The sequence below is a fragment of the Salvia hispanica genome, chromosome 4, assembly GCF_023119035.1.
Source record: "Salvia hispanica cultivar TCC Black 2014 chromosome 4, UniMelb_Shisp_WGS_1.0, whole genome shotgun sequence".
Classification (NCBI taxonomy): domain Eukaryota; kingdom Viridiplantae; phylum Streptophyta; class Magnoliopsida; order Lamiales; family Lamiaceae; genus Salvia; species Salvia hispanica.
The window spans coordinates 11,237,506-11,249,100 of NC_062968.1; the positions used below are offsets into that span (position 1 = coordinate 11,237,506).

An 11,595-nucleotide genomic window follows, 5' to 3' on the forward strand; every position below is an offset into this window, starting at 1 on the left:
GACGGACCGACTTACAATTTCAAATCGGTGATAAAGTTTTTCTTAAGGTATCCCCGTCGAAAGGGATAACGCGTTTTGGTGTTAAGGGAAAGTTGAAACCACGTTTTATCGGTCCTTATGAAATTCTCGAAGGAGTAGGACCCGTAGCCTATCGATTAGCGCTACCGCCAAACTTTGGGAACGTACACAACGTTTTCCATGTGTCACAGTTGCGGAAGTACGTGTTCGACCCGAAACACGTGATTCACTATGAAGAAGTTGCTTTGAATCCGGATTTGAGTTACGAGGAGCGACCTCAGATGATCTTGGACCGTAAAGTTCAAATCTTGAGGAACAAATCCATTGCTAGCGTGAAAGTACTTTGGAGAAACCACGAATACGAGGAAGCCACGTGGGAGCTCGAGGATAAGATGATGGAAATGTACCCGGAACTCTTTCCATGAAGGTACCAAATTTCGGGACGAAATTTCTTTTAAGAGTGGTAGGATGTAACGCCCCGCTTTTTCGAACCCTAATTTTTGTGACGTGGAAATTTTTGCATTAAATGCTTTTAATGCTATGATATGTGAAATTAAATGATGAGTGATAAATTGCAATATTCTATGTGACCTAATTGCGATTTGGAGTTGAGTTTGAGTTGAATAGTCAAACTTGTTGAATATGTGACGTGGCTATTGAATAGTCAATATTGTGGAAAATATGACGTGGCCGTGGAATGGTCAAAGTCGTTTGAAAATGTGAAGTGGAGGTGAATTTCGAAAATGTGGATATTTTGATGTGGGAAGAAATAATATTTGTGGTGAATTATTTTCCTAAGGGATGAGTGAGAATTTAATAGGAGCATTATTTAAGTATGTGGAATTTTCGACCCTCCTATTTATTGGAAAGAAATCCTATTTTTCTTGGATTTAATTATTGCTTGGGATAATTATCCAAATTAAATCCAAAGTCCGATTATTCCTTTTATTTGATGAAAATTTCGGCCCCTATGTTATTCCTAGAGGGATTTTCGAAATCCCCTATATTATGGGAGAAGGGATTATTTTATTCTATTATTTGATCCCTTGTTTATTCTCTTCCATAATTAAATTCAAATATCCTAGCATATCTTGCCAAATCTAAGAAGATCTTACCATATCCTAATTTAATTAGGATTTATATTAAATCCCTTTTGAAGGAATTGGAAATCACACGCCACTTTTCCTTTTTAAATTGGGGAGAATTATTATTATTTTTCTTGCTCCGTGATATTTTATTCTACTCCGTGAAATATTCAAATTAAATCATAGGCTAATTAAATAGCCTAGAAATTCGAAATCCCCTATTATTCTTCTCAACGGTTTTCGGCCAACTTCAACAAACAAATCTACTCCAAATCTTTTATTTATTTAATTATTGGAGTATATCTTGCACTCTATAAATAAGAGGAGAGAAATCAAAACCCTAGCACTACAGAAAAACCGTCCCCCACTCTCCCTCAATTCTCGTCATCTCTCTCTCCCCACTCTCTCAAATTTTTCTTCTACTTTCTCCATTAATTCTTCATCTTTTGGAGAAGTTAATCTTCTTCTCTACCGATCAATCGGTGTTCTTGAGTCCACATGCATTTAGATCGAGTGAAGGGGGAATTTAATCGGTGAAATTTGATGCACATGCGTGTTGTGTGTGTGCGTGTGTTGTGTGGGAACACTCATGCGTGGCACGATTTGATGATAAATCTGGAATTGTTGTGTGAATAAAAACGATATGATAATCGTACTTTGATTTTGATTAGTGATATTGAAAATAATGGATGCATGAATGTGTGTGTGAGTTTGTGACCGTGTGTGTGTGTGTGTGCACGCTTCGATAGGCGTGTATATGTGTTTGTGTGTGTGCGTGTGTTGTGTGTGGGAAACACTCATGCGTGACACGATTTGATGTTAAATCTGGAGTTATTGTGTGAATAAAAACGATATGATAATCGTACTTTGATTTTGAAAATAATCGAAGGGAAAAGGGAAACGTGAGATCATGCATAATTTTAATCCATGATTTGAGACTTATTTGAAAAATATGAACTAAAGGTGATAGTTCGCGTTCCCGGTGGGATATCAAGAAGAAGTGCATTTTTGTTGAACTCGAAAGAAATCGAGGTGGGCTTTATTCTAAACTCTCTTCTATGTGCAAATTTATGATGTTGGAGAAATAAGGGTGGATTGAACTATTATGCCATGCCTATAAATTATTTTGGATATTGTGAGTGCCTGATGCCTAGATTGTGAGTACGCTCCATTAGGCTACAGTGGCTATATAAACGAATTCGGGTCTGAGTATGGGCCGCAAACCCTACCAGGCTGTGTACACGGTGGGATCGGGAGTCGTCCTTGCTAGTCGGCTAGTCTCGTGGGCGAAAAGTGTGGCCACACTTTCGTCGCACTATGAAATGATGATTGATGAGAAAATGGGAGGTATTGTTTGACTGGCCAGTCTATTATATATTTTTGTGATACTCGATGCTTATCTTTAAATAAATGCAAAACCTCGAGTTCACTATGGTAAGGGTGGCATAACTATAAAATGATTTGGCATGAGTCCACTGAGTATGGTTAAAATACTCAGCCCTGCATGTGTTTTCCCTATGTGCAGGTTGAGCGGCGATGGGCGATCGGTGGTGTTGAGAAGAATGAATCGAATAAAATGGATGTTTGGAACTATAAGTGTAGTCGTGTCTTCATACATGGCTCCGCTTTCTCTTGATATGCTTCCGCTGAATATTTTTGGAAAACTTATTATTTTTGGTTATGGTGAACTTAATTCTTTGTTTTGGAATGAGGGGAATTATTGCGTTTTGTTGGAATTATGCTAAGCCTTTGACTTTTGAGCCTAAATTTATTAAGTCTTGATTCTCGTGAGTTAGCCGTTGATTTTTGCCTTGATACTTCATTAAATGCTAGGGTCAAATCTCTTTAAATGAAACCCTAGTCTATGTTCTTGTTGTATTTAAGTCCGCCTAAGTAGCAGTCTCCACATTTATTATACCCTAGAAATGCCGGACTGTTACAATAATGTTTCCATAATTCAATTTTATAATATTTGTTTTAGTTGTTAAATATAAAATAATGAAAATCGAGAATGAAAATGTAACGCCCCACTTTTCGAACCCTAATTTTTGAACCATAAAATTTTTGCATTAAATGCTTTTAATGCTATGAAGTATGTGGATTAAATGATGAGTGAATTAATTGCATGATTTCTTTGTGACCTAATTGCGTTTTGGAGTTGAGATTTATTTGAATAGTCAAATATGTTGAGTATATGACGTGGCTGTTGAATAGTCAAAGATGTGGAATATATGACATGGCCGTTGAAAGGTCAATATGTTGAAAATATGAGGTGAAAGCGAAAATGGTTGAAATTTGTGACTGACTGTGTGAATATTTGATGTGGGGCGATATATATTGTGGCGAATTATCTCCTAAGGGATGAGTGAGATTAAAAAGGAGCATCAGTATTTAATTGGAATTTTCGACCCCTATTATTGTTGGAGAAGAAATCCTATTTTTCTTGGATTTAATTAATTGTTTGGGATAATTATCCAAATTAAATCCAAAGTCCGATTATTCCTTATTTTCCTCTATGAAATTTTCGACCCCTATGCTTATACATGGAGATTTCAAAAATCTCCTATTTATGGGAGAATGAATTATTTTATTATATTATTTGATCCCTTATTTATTCTCTTCCATGAATTAAAATAATTATTCTAGCATATCTTACCATATCTAAGGAGATCTTGTCATATCCTATTTAAATTAGGATTTGAATTTAATCATAGGCATAAAATCGCCTACTCCATATTTTATTGGGAGGATTTATTATTTTTATTCTGCTCCGTGATATTTTATTCTACTCCGTGTAATACCAAATTAAATCATAGGCTAATTAAATAGCCTAGATTTCGAATTCCTCCTTATTTCTCCCCAAAAATCACGCCAACTACTCTTCCAAATCTTCTCAAATCTTTAATTTATTTAATTAAAGATATTATATCTTGTACTCTATAAATACATGAGAAACCCTAACCCTAGCTCACAAAAATCATGCCCCCTCTCTTGAAATTCACGCCTCCCACTCTCCCACTCTTTCTAAATATTTGTTCTATTTTTCTCCAAGAATTCTTCATCTTTTGAGAAGAATTAACGTTGAAGCCTCAAGAATTATTGAAGAATCAAGATTTTACCTTGTTTATACCGATCGTTTCCATCAAGAAGAGGTATTTTGATCTATCTTTCTAATCTAACCGATTAATCGGTGTTCTTGAACCCTCATGCATATAGATCGAGTGGAAAAGGGGAAACCAATTGATGAATGTGATGTATGTGTGTGTGTGGATCGACGTGTGTGTGTGTGTGTCGGTGTGTGTTTTTGTGTATGCGTGTGATGTGTGTTGAAGAACACTCATGCGTGACCATGATTTGATGATAGATCTGAAGTTGTAGTATGAATAAATTGATATGAAGAGCATGTCTTGATTGTGACTGTTAATATAAAACAAATCGATGGGAAAAGGGAAACGTTGGGAACATGCATGATTTCGAGTCATTGATTGAGACTGATTTGTAATACACGTTAATTTAAAGGTGATAACTCGCGCTTGAAGCGTGATAGCAAAGGGAAGAAAGTACTTGAAATTTGAGCAGTCGAGGTGGGCTTTACTCTCCTAAACTCTTTTATATTGAAAAGAATGATTATGGCGTTATAAGGGTGGTTTAAAATGTTATGCCATACCTGTGATTGTTTTGATGATAATTGCCTGATGCCTAGTTTGAGAGTTCGCTCCATTAGGCTATAGGGCGATGATTGTCTGATGCCTAGTTTGTGAGTTCGCTCCATCAGGCTATAGGACTATATAAACGAATTCGGGTCTGAGTAGCGCCGCAAACCCTATCAGGCTAGTGTACACGGTTGGGATCGGGAGCCGTCCTTGCTAGTCGGCCTGTCGTGGGCGAATAGTGTGGCCACACTTTCGTCGTACCATGGAAATGTTGTGATTGTTGGATTGTTGAGAAAATGGGGGAGATTGTTTGACTGGCCAGTCTATGAAATTATTTTGTGATACTCGATGATATTCTTTTTTAAATGCAAAACTCAAGTTCACTATGGTAAGGATGGCATATCTATTAAAATATTTTGGCATGAGTCCACTGGGTATTTCAAAATACTCAGCCCTGCATGTGTTTTCCTTATGTGCAGGTTGAGCTGGCGACGAGCGGTTGGTGGTGTTGAGCAATTTAATAAATTACTATGGTTGTCTTGAAACTTCGAGTGTCGTTGTGTCTTCACACATGACTTCACTCTCCTCTTGGATGCTTCTGCTGAAACATGTTTTGCTTAACGTTGAATGATCTTGAAACTATATTGATTTCCGTTTGGAACTTAGAGGCATGATAAATTTCAGATTTCATTGAACCCTTGACATTTTGATAATTTATGATGATAGTCATTATCAATTGGATTTTACTAGCCAAAGCGTTGCTCTGACGTTTCTTGATATTAACCGTTCATTAAGTATTAGTCAAATTCTTTCATGAAACCCTAGACTTTGTCCTAGTCCCTGTCTTCATTTGCATTTAAGTCCCTTTTAAGTCGCCATCGCCCGCATTTATTTAACCCTAGAAGGGCGGTCGTGACAAAAAATATGTACAAAGAATTATTGAGTCTATCAATCATTGACGTGTGCGCGTTTTGAGCACAAAATTTTTTAATGTGATTTCCCGAACAATAGGGGATTCAACGCCCCTTTTTCTATTCTTATATTAGTTTTAATTTTATTAACTTTGTATTAAATTTTTTATTTTTTTTAATTAAATTATTTTCTATGGACCGAGATAATAATAAAACAATTTTTTTGGATGGATCTAATGATAAACTCTTTGGAATAATAATAGTAACTTAATAAATAATAAAAACTACTATTATTAAATAATAAAAACTAATTAAATAGAAAAATGATGATGTGTCGAAATACTTGAAATGTTATGACATAATGTTTGGATTACTATTTCAAATATATTTTACTCTTCTTGTTATACCTACAAAGTACTTCTCAATTCTCATTACGCGTTATCATAGTTGCAACACATTCGTCATTATCAATTACAGTACCTGTCACCCTTTATATGATTCGGACTTGATCCAATTTTTCATTCAAGGTTTTGTTTTTTCCTTTCATAAATAGGGATTCTTAAATTATTGTGGACTAAATTGCTCTATTTTCCGGTCAAGGTTTTGTTTTTTTCTTTTGTTAACATGGATTCCTAAATTATTGTAGATTAAGTTGCTCAATTTTTCAATCAAGGTATTATTTTTTTTCTTTCATAAACAATGATTCTTTAACTATTGTGGATTAAATTGCTCAATTTAATTTTCCATCAAAGTTTTGTTTTTTCTTTCATAAAAAGGTATTCTTAAATTATTGTGGATCGTTCATTGAGATATTTTGTACTCTCTCCGTCCCTTAAAATTTGGCACCATTTGACCCTGCACGGGTTTTAAGAATTGTAATAGAAAGTGGGTTGAAAAAGTTAGTGGCATATGGATCCTAGTTTTATATATTAGTTTTAAAATAAAATATGAGTGGGTATAAGTTAGTGGAATGTGGAGTCTACTACCAAAAATGATAAAAGTGAAAGGTGACAAATTTTTAGGGACAGACTAAAATGAAAATAAGTGACAAATTTTCAGGAACGGATGAAGTATTGTGTTTCTTTGGCAGCATTATGTGCACTTATTCCACTGCAAGAAATTTCAATACTTTATCAGTTCTGTTATAGTTAGATCATTTTTTCATTTTAGAAATTCTAATATACTATGAATCATTTTTATATATTGCAAAAATAAGATATTCTCTATTTAACACTATTTTATTGTCAATCATATTTTATTCTCTTTCCATTTAAGACGATAAACATATTTTTGTTTGATCTCCGTGCAAAAGAAACGCGTCAATTTTGGCTGAAAGGAAGGACTGTCCATTAAATGTAATTTTTTTCTTTTTCCACTGTCTTTTTCACTGTCCGTAAATGTTTTAATCCATTTTTAATTTTTTTGACAAGTTGACTTCACATACTATTAATTTAATTAATTCATATTTTATTATAAAATCAATTTATAAATAAGACTCACATTTCACTAATTTTATGTATAATTTTAGTTTTATAAAAACATAAAATTAATTAAAATCCAAGTAGATAAAAATAAAATATTTATCGACAGAGGGAAGGAGTAGACGGGAAACATCTTCTTCTCCATACATAGTTAACATATTTATTCATTTAGGCCACATGACAATATACTGCATATGTCCTAGCACAGTAAACAAAATTAAAGTAAGTTCAAATAAAATTACTCCATTTTGCATTGAGTAAAATACAACGGTGAACACCGAAAATTGACCTCAACGGCCCAAGGGGTTGATGAGCTCAGAGAAATTCGGTGCTCCTTGATCTCGAAAACGTGTTAGACGAAGACGAACCAATCCCGAGTAATGGAAGCGAGGGGCTCATGGCTGTGAACCCATCGTCTTTGCCTTCACCTCTGTCCTCTGCCGACACTTGAAGCTGCATTGCAAATTCCAGTTTCCAAACAATGCCATTCATCGATGGCCGATCAATCCCCTTGTCTCTGAGGCATGCTAAGCTTAGCATTCAGGCGCAATCTGCCCCTTGAGATTGGAGTCAATTATCTTATCAACTGTCCCTTTCTTACAACACAATTTTGCCCACTCTGCTAAATTCGCTTGCTCCATTGGCAAGGTTGCGATTATTGGTGGCCTTCCGCATAACACTTCGAACATCACCACCCCGAATGAGTACAGATCGGATTTTAGAGTTAGTTGTTGCGTGCGGTAGTACTCTGGGTCTACATAACCGAAGCTGTCTTTCACAACTGTGCTGATGTGTGTTTGACTGCCTGCGGCTGGGCCCACTTTGGAGAGGCCGAAGTCGGATACCTTGGCCACCCATTTATCATCCAGAAGGATGTTGGTGGAATTGACGTCGCGGTGGATGATGGCGCGCTTGGCGCCGGTGTGGAGGTAGTAGAGTCCCCTGGCGGCGCCAAGGCAGATTTGGAGGCGCTGCTTCCACCTTAGGGGCGAAATGGCAAAGTTGTAGATGTGGTCGCGGAGGGTGCCGTGTATCATGTAGTCGTATACTAGGATCATCTCGCCGTAGTCGTCGCAGTAGCCGATGAGGGAGACCAAGTGGACGTGGCGAAGTCTGGAGAGCATGTCAATCTCAGTAAGGAACTCGCGAGCGCCTTGTCTGGAGGTGGAGTTGAGCCTTTTGATTGCGACAGTGGTAGCAGCATCGTCGATGAGGCCTTTGTAGACGTTGCCAAAGCCTCCCCTGCCGATGATGAAGTTGTCGTCGAAGTTGTGGGTGGCTGTCTTGATCTCGTTGATGGAGAAGTATCTGCATATATCACAAGGCAGGGAGACGCCTGAGCTGCTTGTTCTTGCAGTGGACCTTGAATGCGTCGATAGTGGAACCCACGATGACTTGGTGATACTCTTAGCAGCATCCTTCAATTTCCGCTGCCGCCGGTGAATCAAGAAAATCACGGCTGCAACCACCAAAATCAAGAAAATAACACTCCCCACCACAGTGTATATCATAAAACGGGCTTTTTTCTTCGCTGGCATGTTCAACGCTACTGACTTTGGCGGTGGATCGATCTTGAGTTCAGGGTTGGATCCTGCAAAGCTTCCTTCCGAATCATTGAGTTTGAAAATTTCCAAACCATTTAGCAAAGCGCCAGCAAATTTTGGTTCTGTGCCACGGGAAGGCACCAGAGATAGCAGCAGGTTTTCCTTTCCACGATTACCATCATCGGGAACCCATGTTACGTAGTCTATGAAGATGGGAATATCGGGGCCACCCGCCAATGAGATGACATCGATTCGAAGACCTGCTGTTTTATTATTGATCTTTATATCAAACACTCTCTCGTTTACGTTTCTAACTCCAGCCAGAAATTCACAAAAGTGGAAGCGAAGCAGATAGTAGAATCCAGAATCAACAGGAAATCTCCAGTCTAAACTTAAGCTGATGTTGGTCATTATTCTAGTAGATACGTGTACTATACACGGAGCAGTATAGGGAGGAGTAAGATCGGTGTAGTTGATCACAAGTTGCTCATTATGCGGCGTCCACCCATAATCACAGCAGAATATGTAGTCATCATCAGGACTCCAGCCCCGAAACATGCCGCGAGTGGACCCACTATCTTCTTCGATCAGAACCGCGGCGCCGCCAACGTTCAGCCTGTATATATTTTCCAAAGCAGTGTTGCTGTTGAGATAAAACAAGTCATCCTCAAATTTGATTGACACGTCTTCTTCCGAAAGGTAGAGTTTATCAGGGATCGACACAATTTCGATACCATTTACAAAAGCAGAAGAGTTTGGATGAGGGGTGAAGGTTAAATCAAGTCTTTTGGTTCCTCCAATATTAAGGATGAACTCCATCTTAAACGAAGCTCGTCTTAAATAATTGGAATAAAGGAAAGCACTGAAGTTTCTAAACAGGGTGAAGCCATTAGCAGTGACGGAGAACAGAGATTGATGAGCGTCAGAATAAACGTTGGGGTACCAGTAAAGGCGAAGGAATTTCTGGCCTGGACTGAGGGGGAAAGTGTATGTGAAAGGGGAGTGGAAGACACGAGCAGTCTTGTAAGGGACTGAGTAGACCGAAGGTTCCATAGTGGAAGCATCGGAAGTTGAAGAGATGGAAGGGGCATTTGATGGCACGTTTTTGAACCTTCATCGCTGTCCCAACCCGGTGGCTGATGTCGGTTGTGATTGTTGATGCACCGCAGCTTAGGAGGATTAATTCTGTGGCGGTGTATGCAGCTGTAGAGGCGCTTGTGATTTTGATTGTTGAACATATAAAGATGATCAAGAACAAGCAAAGAGCGTTGGACGTCGTCATTGTTATAATGAGATTGAGATTGAGCGTGTTCAGCAATCAGTTAGCTAAGTTATGCCATCAAATTGCTGCGCCATGAAATGAAATATAGATTACGTGCTGTGTAAAACTCTCAACACTAAGATAAAGGAAATAAAATAAATTTAGAGTGACCCACCATGTTATATCAGAAACTTGTTAGAGTTTGTATACTAGAAATCATCTTTCGAGTGATTGAATACTGTTAAAAATCTTATTTTATTTTCCGAAGGAATAAACAGATTTTTTTGTCATAATGTTGTTATGTTTTATATTTAATGAATCTTTATTACATGTTTAAATGAATAAGTAACTTAACAAAGTCTAAGTCTTTGTTTTAGTAGACCGGTTGTGGGCGTCGTTCATTTTAAGGTAACACGGTCAGTTCTGAACAAAGAAAAAGAAGAATTTCACAACCTAGATAGGCTTAGACTACCTATCGTGAAAGGTTGCAATGTCAGTCCGATTATTTCTAAGCATTACTGAAATAAGAAGACGTTGGTGTAGTATAGCACTGAATGGATCTAACAGCGAGACGGTCTTTATGCTATCTACTGAAAGACGAGGTCTTGTAAATTATTATTTCTTAATCAATGTACGTTAGCATTGAGCATACGGTATTGATTATGCACTACTTTGACTTACCAAATGGTGCGGGTTTTTCGCAACCCAATAAGCCTGGTATATTGGGTAGTGATGATTAATATCTAGTGGTGCTAGGATCTATTATGTTGAATCGTGCGCGAGGTGAGTCTCGTTTGATAACATCCTCAAGAGAAGCTTGAAATAAGGTTTTATTATTTGGAACCTAACTAGTTGGAGTTTAATTACTCTATGAATAATAAATAAGATTTTCTTGCTGAGTCTTCTCTTGGAATAAATAGGATATTGATTAATTAAGTCCATCTTAATGGATGTTTCTATCTGAAGCGCGGGAAATAAATATCAAGTAATGGAAACCCGGAGTACTTATAATTTCGGATTTGGATGGAGAGTGCAATATTACTTCTGTAGTGGCTGCTCGTAATATTCCATCTTAAGTGGATTCCATGATGAGCGTGGCCGAACCGAGAGCTGCACCGCCGCGTGCGGTTGTCGCTGGTTTAGGCTGGATCGCCGTCGGAGGGAGCATGTCGCCGGAGCAGCGCGGCGGTCGTCGCGCGATGGGCGACAACGATGGAGGGAGAAGCGGCGTATTCGCGCCGCGGTGGGAGATAGGAAGCAGCCGCGCCGTCGCGCGGGCTGCCGGCGACAGCTGGACGGCGAACCCGCCGTTCCGGCGAGATCATCGCTGGTGGAATTTTGTCGTTCGTTGTGCGTGCCAACCTCGTACGATGAGATAACGATGAAATATTAGTTTAATGATTATTTGATCCCTAAATTAAAAGATATCATTAAAATATTATTATTTAATGAAAATAAAATATTTTGGGAAGATTTTCCTAGATTTTAGGAATATTTAGATTATTGACCATATCTATGGATATATTTTATTCCTAGATGATATGGACAAGAATAATTTAATAGTTTCCTAATTATATTATATATCTAGAATCCTAATTAGGATAGATATGTAGGATTTCATTAAATAATATAATATTATTCT

At 37.7% G+C, this 11,595-nt stretch overlaps 1 pseudogene; it reads right to left on the minus strand.

The window, feature by feature from the left end:
• Positions 1-7,213: 7,213 nt before the first annotated feature.
• Positions 7,214-10,056, minus strand: LOC125185243 (annotated as a pseudogene).
• Positions 10,057-11,595: the final 1,539 nt, after the last annotated feature.